This window comes from Plecotus auritus, assembly GCF_963455305.1.
Source record: "Plecotus auritus genome assembly, chromosome: 11".
NCBI lineage: Eukaryota > Metazoa > Chordata > Mammalia > Chiroptera > Vespertilionidae > Plecotus > Plecotus auritus.
In genome coordinates this window covers 19,238,386-19,254,169 of record NC_137777.1, presented here as the reverse complement: position 1 = coordinate 19,254,169, position 15,784 = coordinate 19,238,386, and positions in this window count along the sequence as shown.

Below are 15,784 nucleotides of genomic sequence, written 5' to 3'. Positions count from 1 at the left end.
ATGCCTGTAACCCACAAAGCCAGCTACAATCTAAGACAAAATGAAATGTACGATGTTTAATCTGATGAAATTGTATTAGAAGAACCCACCACGGTGTTATTCTCCAATGTGATGTTACAATGGACTTCACTTGGAATATGGGTGGGTGCCTGGTATTTTTTTTTTCACCTCAGGCATGAACATTTGTATAACCTGAATTATGAAGCACAAAAATGAACAAAAACAGCACTGAAGTCCAAAGACAATCAAGTTAGTTAATTTTCACATATCTTGAGAGTGTTTCTATGCCAATGTTAAAAGTGTCATGTTAATGCACTGACTATTTTACAGAATCTGTTTAATTGTGCCTAAAAATAGATTATAGTTTAACAATAACAATAAATTGAACGGGTTCATTCACTCACTAAATATTTATTAAAAACCTATCTATTTTTAGGTCTTCTGTTTATTAAAAACCTATCTATTTTTAGGAGCTTTAGAAGCTAGATAGATGAGTAAAGTGCATTCTTGGCTCTCAAAAATGTACAACTCAGCAACTAAATTAAATTAATCAATTCTAAACCTATTATGCATTTTCCTTTGTTGGACACCATAGATTATTAAAGAATGAGCATTAGTCATGTATGTCTTCTGAGTAAAGATGAAAGTACATAGACCAATGGAGTTTCCCAGCAGTGGCAATGGCTCTCTAGGATTATTCAGGCTATTAAAGGAGGCTGGGTAAGATAATTTTGAGGTAATTTTCAGCTAATTAAATGCTTTTGTATTTTTTAAATCTGTTTTTGTATTTCTAATTGTATACTGAATATAGAGGGATGGAAGAAAGTAAGTTTACATAATACAAACAGATAACACAATAATAAATTAATAATACAAGAATAAACTGCATTTTACATACTCACAACTGTAAACCTATTTTTGCCAACCCTTGTATATTTATTTGGATGATACATGGTTCTTCCAACTTGCAAGTTCTACTACAAATTGTTATATTTGCTAACATTCATTGAGTTTGAGTTGTCACTGTGCCAGGCACAGTGTCAAGTATAAACTATTCATTATTATATCATGCTAACCCAGTGTTCCCTGAGAGCAGTTGAATCTCCCTCAGAGACCTAAGAAGCTAGCTAAGAGATCACATGGAAGATAAAGATGCAGTAGAGTTTATGAAATCTCTTAATGAGCAGGTCTTTCCGAGAAGGAGATGAAGAAGAAGGCTTGGGTAGAAACCAGCAAAGGAGATTATTGGCTTGGGCTGCAGATCAATGAGATTAGTTGATTTTACACTCAAATTGACCATCCAGACTGGTGGACCTGAGAAGCTACCTGTCACAGAAGTCCTCTCACTCTGGAGGAATGCTCACTGCAATCCAAAGATCTTAGGGAGGGATATTTAGAGCAGGACAGAAGACAGTTCCATGCAGGATTCTACACAAAACCAAACTGTGGATGAGTTCACATGATGGAGGTGCCCTCCTAAAGGTCAACCATGAGCATAGTGACTGTTGAAATAGATGCCGGATAAGAGGGAAAGACACCAGTCCAGACTGGCAGGCAGCATTGAAACAGGCTAATAACAGTGGCAACAGTGGACTGTCCCTGAAAATACCAACTAAACATATGGTCTTAAAATAAAAATGAGGAGAATTGATTCTGTCAATAAGGCACCATTCTCTATTTTTTTACTATTTTTTTTTGTATTTTTGTGTTTTCTTCCAAAGCTTTCTATAATGAATATGTATTATAATCAAAAAGCAAAATTTGTTGGTTTTGAATAGCACTCAGAGTTACAGGCAATCAACTTACCTGCCAACTTCAAAAGGATAAGTAGCTTCTTACTTTCCCTATTATTCTGTAAGCTGATATTCTAAAATCATCCCAATTTGAGATACAGAATTAAAAAAAAAAGGCAGCCTAATCTATAGCATCATGACCCCACAAAATGACTAGGCTTTGATTTTATTTCTAATTTTGGAGGAGAAAATCATGAAAAAGCAATTGGACAGAAAGGGTTGAAGCAAAGCATTTTCTATATCATTCCTGATTGAAAAGTACTATATTAATGGCTAAAATGATTATAACATTCTTGAACAGGCACAGGTGAAATAGAGCTGCTGTTAATAGCTTCCCCAAAAGCCATCAATGTCTGTTGTTTAAGAAATAATTATTAACCTCACTGCTTAACATAATGTGTTCCATGGTCATGATGCTAATTGAAGTAAGCCAATGGTGTCATGACCTCAAAACACAACCGTGCCAAAATGATAATAGTTTTCTGAACCAATGCACAATAGTGACAGACTCTGAATAAACTATACATAGGTTGATTATATAAATGATGTTGTCATAGTTTTTTTTCCCCCCAAATAAAAAAAAAAAAATGGGATTAAGTGCTCTAATAAAAGAGTCCAGAGAGATCTCTAGCCCCTTCCACCATGTGAGGACACAGCGAGAAGGTGCCAGCTATGACCCAGGAAGAGGGCCCTCAACAAAGAACATGACTGTGCTGGTGTCTTGACCTTGGCCTCCCAGTCTCCAGAACTGAGAACTGAATTTCTGATTTTTGTAAGCTACCTAGTGTGTGGCACTTTGTTATAGCAGCTCAAACAGACTGACAAGGGATATGTGAAAAATTGGAGCTATTAATACAATCAAGTCACCACACTATATCACAGAGCTGTTTTGAGAATCATACATGCCAATAAATGTGAAATGCTTAGTTCAGAGCCTCATGTACAGTAAGTGCTCAATAACTGTTAGCAATTATGAGGAGTAAGCGGCTACAAATAACATTTCAAACTTCCTACCCAGTATAGCAGAATATAACAAGTTGTGGAATTATGCCAACGTCTGACTGCTTATTCCTATAGAAATTTTTTTAAATGTTAGAGAGTATGGAAAGTTCACAAGTTACTGAAAGTTTATTACTTGTATCTGGGTTGATTTAGTTTGAACTTTTTGAGAAACAAAACCACAACACAAATGATGAGAAAAACAGCATGTAGAACTTGAGTTTTTCTAGAATATTATTAGCAATGAAATAGACTCTTAATTAAAAACATTTTTTTTTAGTGTGAAGGTTATTTCTCTCCAAAGAAATTTAGACAACCTTGAAAAATTTGAACTTTGAACCCCAAGAAGTTGAAAAGTATGTAGAGGTTTCCGAGCAGAGTTCTTCATATGGTCACAAAGGCAAATCCTCATTTTTGATTAAGAAATGAAATGACATGGTATTACTAGACCTTGAAAATAGCTTGAAAAAACTGTAAGCAAGCAAGAGCTTTCATTGACCCTTCACTATATGCACTGGCCCTACCCAAAGTTCTACTTTTATGCCCAATTGTGAAATGTGCAGACACGTGCACACAGAGGTAGGTACATTTAAAGTCAGGCTGCATTAGCTGAATGCAGGTGATACTTAGAAGCTAGAAATAAATACACAATGACCCTATCAGGTAAAGTGAGCATTTACCTTATCAGGTAAATCTCTTTTCCTTCAATTATTTTATTAACTTTGCTTTCCATCCAGAAATAGATTACATAATCAACTTTGTTGCTAAAGACTTGCCACTGATTGTGTCTTACCCAGGTACTTTAGAAACCTATTGTTGCTGTAACAAATTACTACAAACATGTTGGCTTAAGACAACACAAATGCATTATCTTAATGTTCTGAAGGTCTGAAGTCCTAAAATAAAAGTGTCAGCAGGGCTAATGTATCAAATTAAATGCCATACTGAGCATAATAACTCAGGGAACAAAACTGCAGACCTCCCTATGAACTTTTATTTGTATTTGCTAGTGACTCTTAATAAGTCTTCTTTCAGGAGCCTCTAGAAAATAATGTTTCTTTGCCTTTTTTCAGCTTCTAGACACCACCTGCATTCCTTCCTCCATTTTCAAAGCCATCAGCATCACACCTTCAAACTTCCCTCTCACATTCTTCCACCTCTGTCTCTCTCCCTCCCTCCTCCCCTCTCCATCTACTTCTGAGATCACATCTCCTCTCTGACTCTGACCTTCCTCTTATAAGGATCTTTGTGATAATAGAGGGTCCAGGATAGTCTCCCCATCTCAAGATATTTAATCATATCAGCAAAGTCCTTTTGTAATATAATGTAATATAATATAATAATATATTTATAGATTCCAGGGATTTAGGAAGTGGACATTTTAGGGGGCCATTACTCTGTCTACTACAGCTGGTCAAGAAGGAAATTAGGTATTTTAGAATATTATAAAATCAATAAGCATTTCTTGATTATCAGCTACAAAGAGCTGACATTTCAAATAGTGAAAGTAATATCGGACTTACTAATTTATGTTTAAGGACACAGGAAATGAAATTTGATAAATTTGGAGAAGGTTACATAACACCTTAAAAATGAGCAAAGCATTTGGAGCTGATTCAGGAGATACTGGATGTCCCCAAGGAAAACATTGCCTTGAGGAAAGTGAGACTGCCTGATATGCAGAAGGATCAGAGGGAAAAAGTCCTAGCACTATCAGCTAGGACATGGTTACAGTTCTCAGGTGTAAAGGCTGGGAAAGTACCAGTGACAGAAAATCATTAATTAAGACCAGACATACTATGGAGGTAGAGTAATAGCTTTGTCTCTCTCTCTCTCTCTCTCTCTCTCTCTCTCTCTCTCTCTCTCTCTCTCTTTTTTTCCCCAGTTGGGTTGATATTGAAGAGAATGGGAGGGAGAGAAATTTGCAGGCAGGCAAGTCAAAGATCACTTTTTTTTTCTTTAACAGACATGGGAAAGATTCAGAAAGAGACCAGCCAGTTGAGCAGGTGAGGTAAAGGACTTGGTTTGGCCATGTATAATTGAAATTGCTAATAGACATAACAGGGGTTGGCAATGTGAGACCAGAAGGCTGTACAATCGGGGCTGGATGTGCAAATGAACATATACCAACTATAATGGTGAGCAAGAACAAGAAGGAAGGGAATCTTTTTTTTTCTCATTGATTTCAGAGAGGAAGGGAGAGGGAGAGATAGAAACATCAATGATAAGAGAGAATCACTGATTGGCTGCCTCCTGCTCGCTCCATGCTGCGGATCAAGCCCACAACTAAGGCATGTGCCCTGGCTGGGATTTGAACTGGGACCTGTTTGTTCATGGATCGATGCTCAACCACTGAGCCACACCAGTCAGACGGAAGGGAATCTTTTGACAGTTCTTCATGCCAGAATGAAAAGACTTACTTAGGGGCAAGCAGAAAACATTCAGATCACTTCTACTGGTCAGACTATAATGCTGAACTCTTCACCCTGAAGTGTTCTGAGGCCCCTTGGTGCTGTACATACAATACTGTGCAGACCCCTTCCCAGCACCAAGATCCTAGGGCTGGAGCTCTGTGTCCAGATCCGCAGCAATGTCAAGTTGAGGAAAACTCTCCCCAGATGCTTAAAGAGGAGAGGCAGTCTTGGCTTCCTTAGAATGGGGAGAATCCCCTGAAAATCGGCCATATTGCCAAGATAAAGGAGGCAAATGGCTGACCATAAACAGGGGAACAGGTTTGGTGAACGCTGAGTGTCCTTTCAATTGGTGTGGACAGCTTCATCCTAGGGAACATCTTCCAAAGTGACAACAGGCCCACAAGATGCTGCTCCTTTCCCAACGGGTTAGTGAATTTTAGGCTAAGGTACAGAATTGAGAGAGGAGAGGGAACATTTTTTGGGTGGAAAATAAGAGGAATAGTTGGTGGAACAGAGCTAAATAATGCTAGAGCATGCTAAGCAATACCTTCTACAAGGGCCCCAACCTGATTTCCTCTTCCTGGTTTTAGGCTTGTTTCATCAGCTGTTATTTGTTAAATACCATTTGCGGAGGTTGGGGGCAGGGAGAAGAGATTTTTATTGTGGTTTCTCCAGTTATTCTGTTTCTGTTCTGATTCCTCCACCAGAATGTTAAGTCGTGTGGCCACAAAAATACTCCTGGCTGACTGCTATGTGTTCTGTGCCCCCACACTTCCTTTTCTCTTGATGGCCTTATGAAATGTCAGTGAGGAGTCTCAATCTGTCACTGGTTTTTTTTGTGTGTTTTTTTTTATCATCTACTTCACAAATTATTTTTCTGACTTTGGCTTATAATAATTTCCAATAGAGAAAGATACTTGTCTTCAAAATTTGTGCAAAGTAATCCTCTCATTAAAACCAAATAAAATAGCAAATGCTTACCCCATCAAAATAATATTTAATTGCTTTATAAATACACATGTTGGAAGACTGATACCTAATGTTATGGCAGAAAGAAGAGATTTAGTTCCCCCAAACTTATATGTGAAGGCAGTAACCACTGAGGCTGGGTAAACTCCATGAGAGAGAGCCTGAACTATTGTTTAGAAATCAAGATTGACACCTTTTTATATGTCAACATTGATTCAAATGCAAAACTGATACCTACAATAAGCATACTCATTGGAGACCAGACAATGAGAGAGAGAGAGAGAATAAAAACAAGGGAGAGCTGATGGAAAACCAGACCTAGGTTCCAATCCTAACTCTGGCACTTACTAGTTACATGGTCTTGGGAAAGTTATCTCATATTACAAAGTCTCAGTGCCCTTACCTATTAAAAGTGGGTAATTATATCTTCTTTGTGGATTATTGTAAGGAAGACAAGAGATTATTAAATTCACAATTCATGGCTGATAAGCATCAGTCATTCACTGGCTACCAAACTAGATGAGAAGACAAGTTAAAGTAAAAGTAGAGAAAGAAATAAGGGACATTTAGCATGACCAGGGAGGAAAGGGGATACCAGCACAAATTCTGTATGCTTGGTATTTTTTTCCAGAGCCAGCCATGTTTCTCTCCTCTCAACACTCAATATTTTCACAATTGAGTCATAATTGCTTATAAACTAAGATGTAAAAGTCTGATTGTTTCTTGAGGGAAGAATGAGTATAAAAAAGTCTACAGTTATTACAGTAACCCTCTGAGTGATAAAAACCAGTTTTCACAGAGACATGACAGATTTTTCACAGAAACAACCAAAGCTCACGGTTTTTATTTCATACAAGTCATAAATGTGTGACTTTTATTACTCTGGGAGAAGGGGGTTGCTGCCTAATGGGACTGCTAGCTGAACACCCTTTTCCCAACATGGGATTACTAACTCAGTATACTCAAGCCCCGGGTACTTTGAGTTAGGATGGTGGGGAAATGCCACATTCCACCCATCACAACTACAACATGCTCTTCTCACTGTTCATGGCAGAATCTTTTAGAATGAGTGGCCTTGGTTTAGCTCATTTTGCCAATGAGGGAATTAAGTTTCAAGTCTCCCACTTCAGGTTAGTGACTTGCTCAGAATGCACACTGACAGGAAATGACACAGCCAAAGGGTGAATGTAGGCCTTTTCCATGAGGTCAAAAATGACCACTCTATCCCCTCATCCAAACATAGCTAGAATTTCAATAAATTTTTACTGAATGAGTGAATAAATTCTAACTCCCATATTAGTTCATTTTCTACTCCATGTGGCTACTGCACCTTTTTTCTTGCAGCTAACTTTTCCTCTATCTTATTCCATCCTCTAATAGCTGCCCATCCTTCCTCCTTTCTTCTCTACCTAACACCTTCTTTAAAAAAAATCATCTGCGGTTACTGTAGATGTGCCGTATTCTCTCATTTCCCTATTACACTGCCTGTATTATGCCCACTCTCTACTCTAGGTTGCCCTCTCTTTCCCCTCCACCTCTGTTAACCTAGCTAGGAGGGCCTGTTAGACTTGGTTCAGGAACCATCTATTCCTGAAGCTTTCCAATCCCCTCCAGGCTGGGATAATGTCCTTACTATGTGTTCTCATAGCATCTCTGAGCTACTCAGCAACTGTTACAGTCTGCTGTGCCTTCTGTTTACTCACCAGCATCCCTCTCTAGACTGTAAGTCTCATGAGGACAGGAACCAAGTCTTTTCAGCCTTTGAAGCCCTCAAGTCAGTGGAGCCTAATATATCGTAAGGGCTCAATAAACCTCTGACAAATTCTGGAGGAACATGCTACTAATTAGTTTCGTACAATCCTATATAATAAAAGCCTGATATGCTAAGTGTCCAGTCGTCTGGTCGGAGTTCAACCAACCAAAGTGTAATATGCTAATGATATGCTAAGGTCACTCAACTGCTCGCTATGACATGAACTGACCACCAGCGGGCAGAGAGTCAACCAGTCGGCCAGTTGCTATGACATGCACTGACCACCAGGGGGACAGATGCTCCAACCAGTAGGTTAGCTTGCTGCTGGGGTCTGGCCAATCGGGACTGAGCGAGAGAGGCCGGACATGCCCTGGGGCCCTCCTGCATCCCTCCCCGACCCGGTCATACACTGGTGTGGTCTCTCGACCTGGCCTGTGAACCTCTCGCAATCCAGGCTGAGGGACACGCCCACCCCCCTCCCTCAGTGCATGAATTTCGTTATCTATAACTTCAGTGACCTGTATCAGTTAAAACAAAAGTGCAAATATTTCTATTTGATGTGTGGTATCATCTGAGTTTGATTTACAAAAATGGAGAAATTAGGAAGTAAGGTTCATATCGTCTGCTTTCCGTTAGTCTCAAGCCAAATATGAGTCCCTACCTAAATATGTTGAATCCTCAGTGTGCTTTTGACTCCAAGTGGAAAGCAAATGGGAGGGTTCTTCCCACTGTGCTACAAAATCCCTTGGAAAACTAAAGGAAAGGAAGGTTCTGGGATCCTGATTTCCCTGTGACCTAACAGGATCAAACCACATTCAAACTGGCAACTCAATTGAATACCCTTCCTGGCTTGATGTCTGTGACTATGACTTAAACCCAGGGAGGCCTAGCTTTTTCACATGCCACTACTTGCACCACCAATATCCTTACTTTTATTAAGTATCTGCACTGGTTTGCTAGTGAACTGGGTGGCATAAACAACAGGAATGTGTTGTCTCACATTCCAAAATCCAAGGTGTCAGCAGAATTATTTCCTCTGAGGTCTGTGATGGAAGGGTCGGCGCCAGGCCTCTCTCCTTGGCTTATAGATTGCTGTCTTCTCCCTATGACCATTCACAGGGCATTCTCCCCCTATTTAATCTCTGTATCCAAATTTCCCTGTTTTCCTAAAGCTACTAGTAATGCTGTATTAGGGCCTAGCTTCCTAAAACTCATTTTAACTTGATTACCGCTGTAAAGACCCTCTCTCCAAATAAGGTCTCATTACGAGGTACTGGGAATAGGACTCCAATAAATAAATTTTGAGGGGGACACAATCCAGCCCAGAACAGTATCCAAGGTCCTAGACAAAGGACTTTGCTGGGCTGACAGACAACGTCTCATTATTCTACTGAGCATCCAAGGTGTACACAAATTAAGTTTGATTTTCTGGTTTTCTTAGACCTCGTTCCACTACTCTTCCAGCCCCAAGTGCTGGCTAGGGCATACTTCTCCATGTTCTTCTCTCTCTGCTTGCTTAAGGATACCAGTACTTTAGCTTCTACATTTACTCAGATAAAATTTTATCTCACTAGATTAACTTTCTGATATGAACCCAAAATAGCCCCCGAATATTAACAAAAACCTTAATTTGCTGAGCATCCCAAATCTTCCAATAAATGTGTTAAGTTCTTTACTTCTTAATCCACAAAAATAACTATGAGGTAGACCTCATTTTAGAGATGGAGAAAATAGAGTTAAGATGCTAAAAGCTTTCCCAAGGACACCAGATATAAAAGTGGCTAAGTCTGACTTTAAATCCAGGAAATTTGACTTCAGGTGGAGAATGCTTAACCATCTCATCAGGCTAACCTACTTCCATATGTAGTGGGGCCATAGAGCCTTGTCTTTGATGCTGTAGCAGAGGAAGGAACAAACCCAGAGGAGGAAGTCCTAGGCTAAAAACACTGGGATCAGGAAATGCCAAGTTCTTTCCCAGGCCTTAATCTACTAACGCATGGCAAGTCCTTTTGCTGTGATAGTCTCTCCCTTTGCCCAACATCTCCAATAGGCTTGCTTAAAGTAACTAGTCTAAGGGACACTACATGGTGGTCTGTTCATAGAAGCTCATCTGCCTGTATGTTCCTAATATAATTTGAGAAGTGCAAAAGCTACCATTACACAAATTCTCCTAAAGACACCCCACTAACCCCACTATGCCTACATCCCTTGATAAATGTGGAAAACATTTAGACAAATCTTTTCATTGTGCTTGTTGTGCTTAAACATACTTAGGAAGATGAAAACGCCTGACTTTTATGGATTGCAATAGATGCTGCCTTCAAAAGGTCCTTTTGTTGTGTTTATAACTCTATGATGACAAATTGGCTTGAATTAGCTCTACGGTTTCTAAACAGGAGTGTTGTAACTTTGGAGATCATTGGAGACAGCAACTTCCACTTTGACCAGATTGCTAATGTATCAAATTAAATGACCATACTGAGCATAATAACTCAGGGAACAAAACTGCAGACCTCTCTATGAGCTTTTATTTGTATAGTTGCTTGTGATTCTTAATAAGCCCCATTAAACAGCACCATTCCCCACCTTGCGGGCCTCAGTGAAAAATCTGGTATCTCATTTTTTTAAAATATTTGTTTTCAACTTTCTTGCTATATTCCTGCAGCAACCACATTACACAGGGGTCCTACCCTTTGACCATGAGAAGTCTTTCTCGATGTGCTTTGCTGGGCACAGAGGTAGGAATAAGAGTAACAATGAACCTTACTGAGTGTATAATGCACAACAGGAACTGTGCTGGGAATTTTTATTCTTTATCTCATTTATTCTTTAACAACCACCTAAGTCAGTGTTAGCACCATTTCTACTTTCCAGGCAACAGCACACAACACACAACTACAATATGGTGGAGCCAGGAGTTGAACTTGATTTGCATTATTCTAAATCCCCTGTTTCTATGCTATACTCTATCCCATAGCACTGTAGGTCATTTCTCAGGTGGAGAGGTATCCACAGGAGCTGGAAACCATCTAAACTCAATATTACTAAGCCCTTTGTCTATAGCTGTTCTTACTCAAGGGACCAACCAGAAGTGTGGGAAGAGGGAGGATAATCAGATGGATTCCTTACCCTCTTTATAAATTATAGCAGTTTTGCAACTTCCTTATTTTAACAACCCACATACTGTAATAATGGAGAATGAAAATGGAATTTGCCCATTTATCATACTGGTTTTACTGAGTGGTAAACATTTTGTATTATTTTTAAATACTCAAAAGGGAAACTCTAGTATTAACAAAAGAGAATAAGAGAATTCTCATATTAAAGATTTTTTAAAAGTTTCCATACAATGACTTCTAGCCAGTCCAAGATTGCTTAATACTGTTAGTAATGACCATTAAGAAATCATTTATGGATTTCTTGTGAGTGTTCAGAGATACTAATGGGTTTTAGAATTACTTGGGAATCTTCCTGAGGTCAAAGGAAGAAAATAAAGTATGAAGTGATAATAAAATGTATGAGGTGACTAATGGACAGGTTGTATATATATAATGGTTCCAGCAAAAAAAAAAACAACATTCAATTTTTACAGCATACATTTAAACAAATGGAAATCTCACTGTCATAGTCTCTTGTCTTCACTCAAGAGCCAGGAAGGATGATAACACCTGTATATCACCATCATCCATATCAGATTCTCAGCAATTTTTCAGCCATCAGGTCACTACCCCCAACTACCTCTGCAGCCACTCCCACCCTCAGCTGCCAAAAATCTTATGAGAATTAGTGGGAAAATAATGCCACATTTGATGAGGCACTGATAAAACGACTCTCTCTTACACAGCACAAATAAATAACTCAAATGTGGTTTTTACATAGCAAACATTAATACTGAAAAGAGCTCCCCACAGCCCTTCCAAAGATCAGGTATCTCTCCAGGTTTTTTCTGTATGTGTAAGCCAACAAAATCACAATAAATTGAATGAAATAAAGAGGTAGGTCATATAAAATTTTGGATTGAAAGAGGGAAATTCAGAGTAAAACTTAATCTGAGGATTTTATTTTAAATAAACAACAGCACTCTGCTTTCCCCAATATAGAGACAAACACATAGTATAAGTTTTTATAGAAAATATAGTAGAAATAATGTAATTATTTAAATTATGTAGAACAATGTAATAGAAACAATAAAATAATGGATGTTATTTTTTAAATTTGTTTGAAGACATTAGTGAGGCTAATGAAGGTGGTTAAATGAGATGTTTAATTGTTGTTCAATAAAACCATCTTGATTCTGTCTCTCAGTGAATTAAGTCTTAATATCTAAGATCATTAAGTCAAATGGCTACATTATTGTGATTCAATTATATACTGACTAGAGGCCCAGTGCACAAAATTCATGCACAGGTAGGGTTCCTAGGCATGGCCGGCGGTCAAGGCCCATCAAGGCCTTCTGGCTGCTGGCAGGGGCCTTCCTTCATTCTGCGCCACCCCCTGGTGGTCAGCACACGTCATAGCGTGTGATCAAACTCCCAGTCTCCTGGTTAAAAACCCAAGGGGACACTTTGCATATTAACTATATATATATATATATATATATATATATATATATATATATATACACACACACACACACAACACACACACACACACACAATTCTACTGTGTCTTAGAGTATACAAAAAGTTTACATTAAGTATGTTTGACCTACTATGTATCTCTTATATACTCTTCCTAAATTTGAAAAATGTTTGTTTGAAATAGGATGTAATTGGTATATTCCAAAAATAAAATCTCTTTTTCAGATATATAAGACTTAATAACTACAACATCCCTCTAGTAAAATTAAGATTGCTTCAAGGGTAATATTGAGTAGAGAGTCTTGAAAATGAATAGGTTTTTCTCAAGAGCAAAATAATTCAACAAGAATTATTTTGTATAGCAGGCAACAGAGTAAGCACATTGGGGATATTAAATGATATATAATTGATAAAGTACACCGTGCAAACATTTTGACTCCTATACCTTATCTTTAAACCTTAAACTGTGATCCTACTTTTAATCTAAAGAATTCACATCTGCAATGTATAATTGCATGTTTTGTTTGGAAAAGAAAATTTGAACAGTCCAAAGGAATTTTTAGTACTAAGAAGGGAAGAGTAAAGCTACTTGTGAACTGGAAAGCACAGATGAAAACACTTTCAAGGGAATACTGCAAAGAAATATGTTAGTATTTAACCGTGATCTCATCACATGACTATATAGAATGTCTGCCTCATCATATTTTGATTTGTTCTTTATGGTAGGAACATTGTTAGGGAAGCTTTTTAAAAAACCAAATGCAGAATTGCACAACTCTGTGCCTTGCTTTCCTGTTTCATTGCTGTGGTTTGTGTCGCAGTTAACAATTTAAAATCCATGTGCTCCCTCCTCCACATGATTCACAAATATATGAGATAAGCTCTAGGGATCCAGGTCAAAGTCTCCCACCACTGGCTGTCCTGTGAGAAACACACATCTAAATTCTTATCTGTCCTCACCTCTCACCCTCCACCTCCTTCCCTCCAGAGTTTTCAATAACAAGAAAAAGCATTCTGTGGGAAAGGTTTGTAGAAAATCTATATGCTTTAAAACATACCAAACAAAACAGAACAATTCATGGTGGTGTGGCTGTCTTTCTAGCATCAGGTAATAAACTATATCTTTTTCTGATATTATAAAACACAGAAATAATCTATATGAGGATATTTGAGAGATAATCAAAGTGAGGAAGAACAATAAGTAATTCCATTCAGCATGTGGTAGACACACAGTTCCACAATAAGGAATTCCACAATAAGGAATGTTATTTTGGTAATACCTTTATCTTTACTATGGTTTTCAATTCCATGGGAAAGGAAAACGTGCAAATATCCACTAATCAATCCCAATCTACTGAATGCCAATTAAGCACATGTTCAGTAGACAGATACTATGAGGAAAATGAAAGATATAAAATAGAGTCCCTTACATTTAAAATGCAAAATATTTAAAATTCATATATAGAAGATACTATATAGGTTTTATTCCACTTAAAAAAAATCCTCACCCAAGGATATGTTTTTATTGATTTTTTTAGAGAGAGGAAAGGAGAGAGAGAAACATTGATTAGTTGTTTCCCATACATGCCCCAAATGGGGATCAAACCTGCAATCTAGGTATGTGCCGTGACCGAGAATCAAATCCAAACCTTTTTGGTGTATGGGATGATGCTCTAACCAACTGAGCCACCCAGTCAGGGAAACACTATATATTTTTAATAAGATACACCTAATAATAAGTAAATATGCATATATTTTTTGACAGAGATCTACAGAAAGAGTGCTGGAATCCCCAAAGGGAAGAAGCTATTACTTTTTCTTGGGCTAGTCCAGAAAGGCTTTACAGAGAACTGGGCCTGGAAGTACGGGTAGATTTTTAATAGTTAGAAAGGAGTGGAATAGTGTGAGGAAAGACCTTACAGTGAGAAAACCTTAAGGCGATTCTGGGAAAAGTGAGAATAAATCACAGTGACCACCCAAATTCTGGTGCTTTAACAAGTGGTGGTCACATTTGTTACTCCTCTGTTTTTCTACTTGACTGTCAAGGCTATATTAATCCTTTAGAGGTCTTAAACATGAGAAGATTATGGTGGTGAACCAATCCATGCACACACATATACACAAACATTAAAAGTAAAAGCAAATAAGTCAAAGAAAGTAAAAGTTCTGATTTGTTTCACTTTGAAATAACAATCAATTGGGTGAGGTATTGATTCCTCTACTTTGATGAATGAAGTTTACAAGATTGTACTTATCCTGCCACTGGAAAACCCAAGATTATAGCTGGCAGAATTAACCTTGAAGAATGCAATTACATCTCCAAAAGTTTTCAAATAAGAATAAGGTTAGACTTACAGAGTTACTCAACTTAGCACTATAGATAGCTGGGGTCAGATAACTCTTTGTTGTAGGGGATTACCCTGTGAATTATAGGGTATTGAGCAGCATCCCTGAGGTCTCTACCTAGTAGGTTGCAGTAGCAGTTGTAACAACCGAAAATGTCTCTAGATATTACTAAATGTCCTTGGGTGACAGGGTCGGGGAGAGGGGTGGTGGTAGAGAATCACTCCTTAAGAACCACTGGGTGAGAGGAGAACATCAAGACCAGTGAGTTTACAGGAAAACCCATCAACTTTCCCCATGAAAATGTAAACAACAACATTTTCAAGATGTACTTGCCCTTCTATAATGATTGATTATTTAAGATTGAAAAGACACTTCTTGTGTGTATTGTCTATTAAGGCCAGTATTGGGCCGAGAGATGGGTAAGTAGATAACTAATTATATACAAGTGGAAAGATGAACACAAATCAGAAACCCATTAAAGGCTATTCATAGCCAACATAGAAACATTATGTTATCTGCACCTGGGAGAAATACTAGACACAAAACAATGAACCCCATTAGAAAGTTCTCAGTTTCTTTGAGATTTGTGATTTCCTTGAGCTTCAAAAACCAGCAAAGGCAGCAAAACTGGTCCCCACTTGAAAGGAGTTTGCTTATTCTGCTTATCTGCAGCCAGAACTAACAATCTTAATGGTTTTAAAGACCTTCATGTTTCATAGCATTGGGAAGGTATTTGCAGATAAAAGTATCTATCCATAAATGAGCACATGTCTTCATGAAAGTCTTGACATACAGTCAAAACTAACTTGAAAGCATTTAGTCTTCACTATTTCTAAACAATGAGTAGAGGGCAAACAAAATGGTGAGTTGGTTATCTTATTTTTTTCTCAGTTACGATAGAGTAGACTTAAAAAAAAAAAAAGGAGAGAA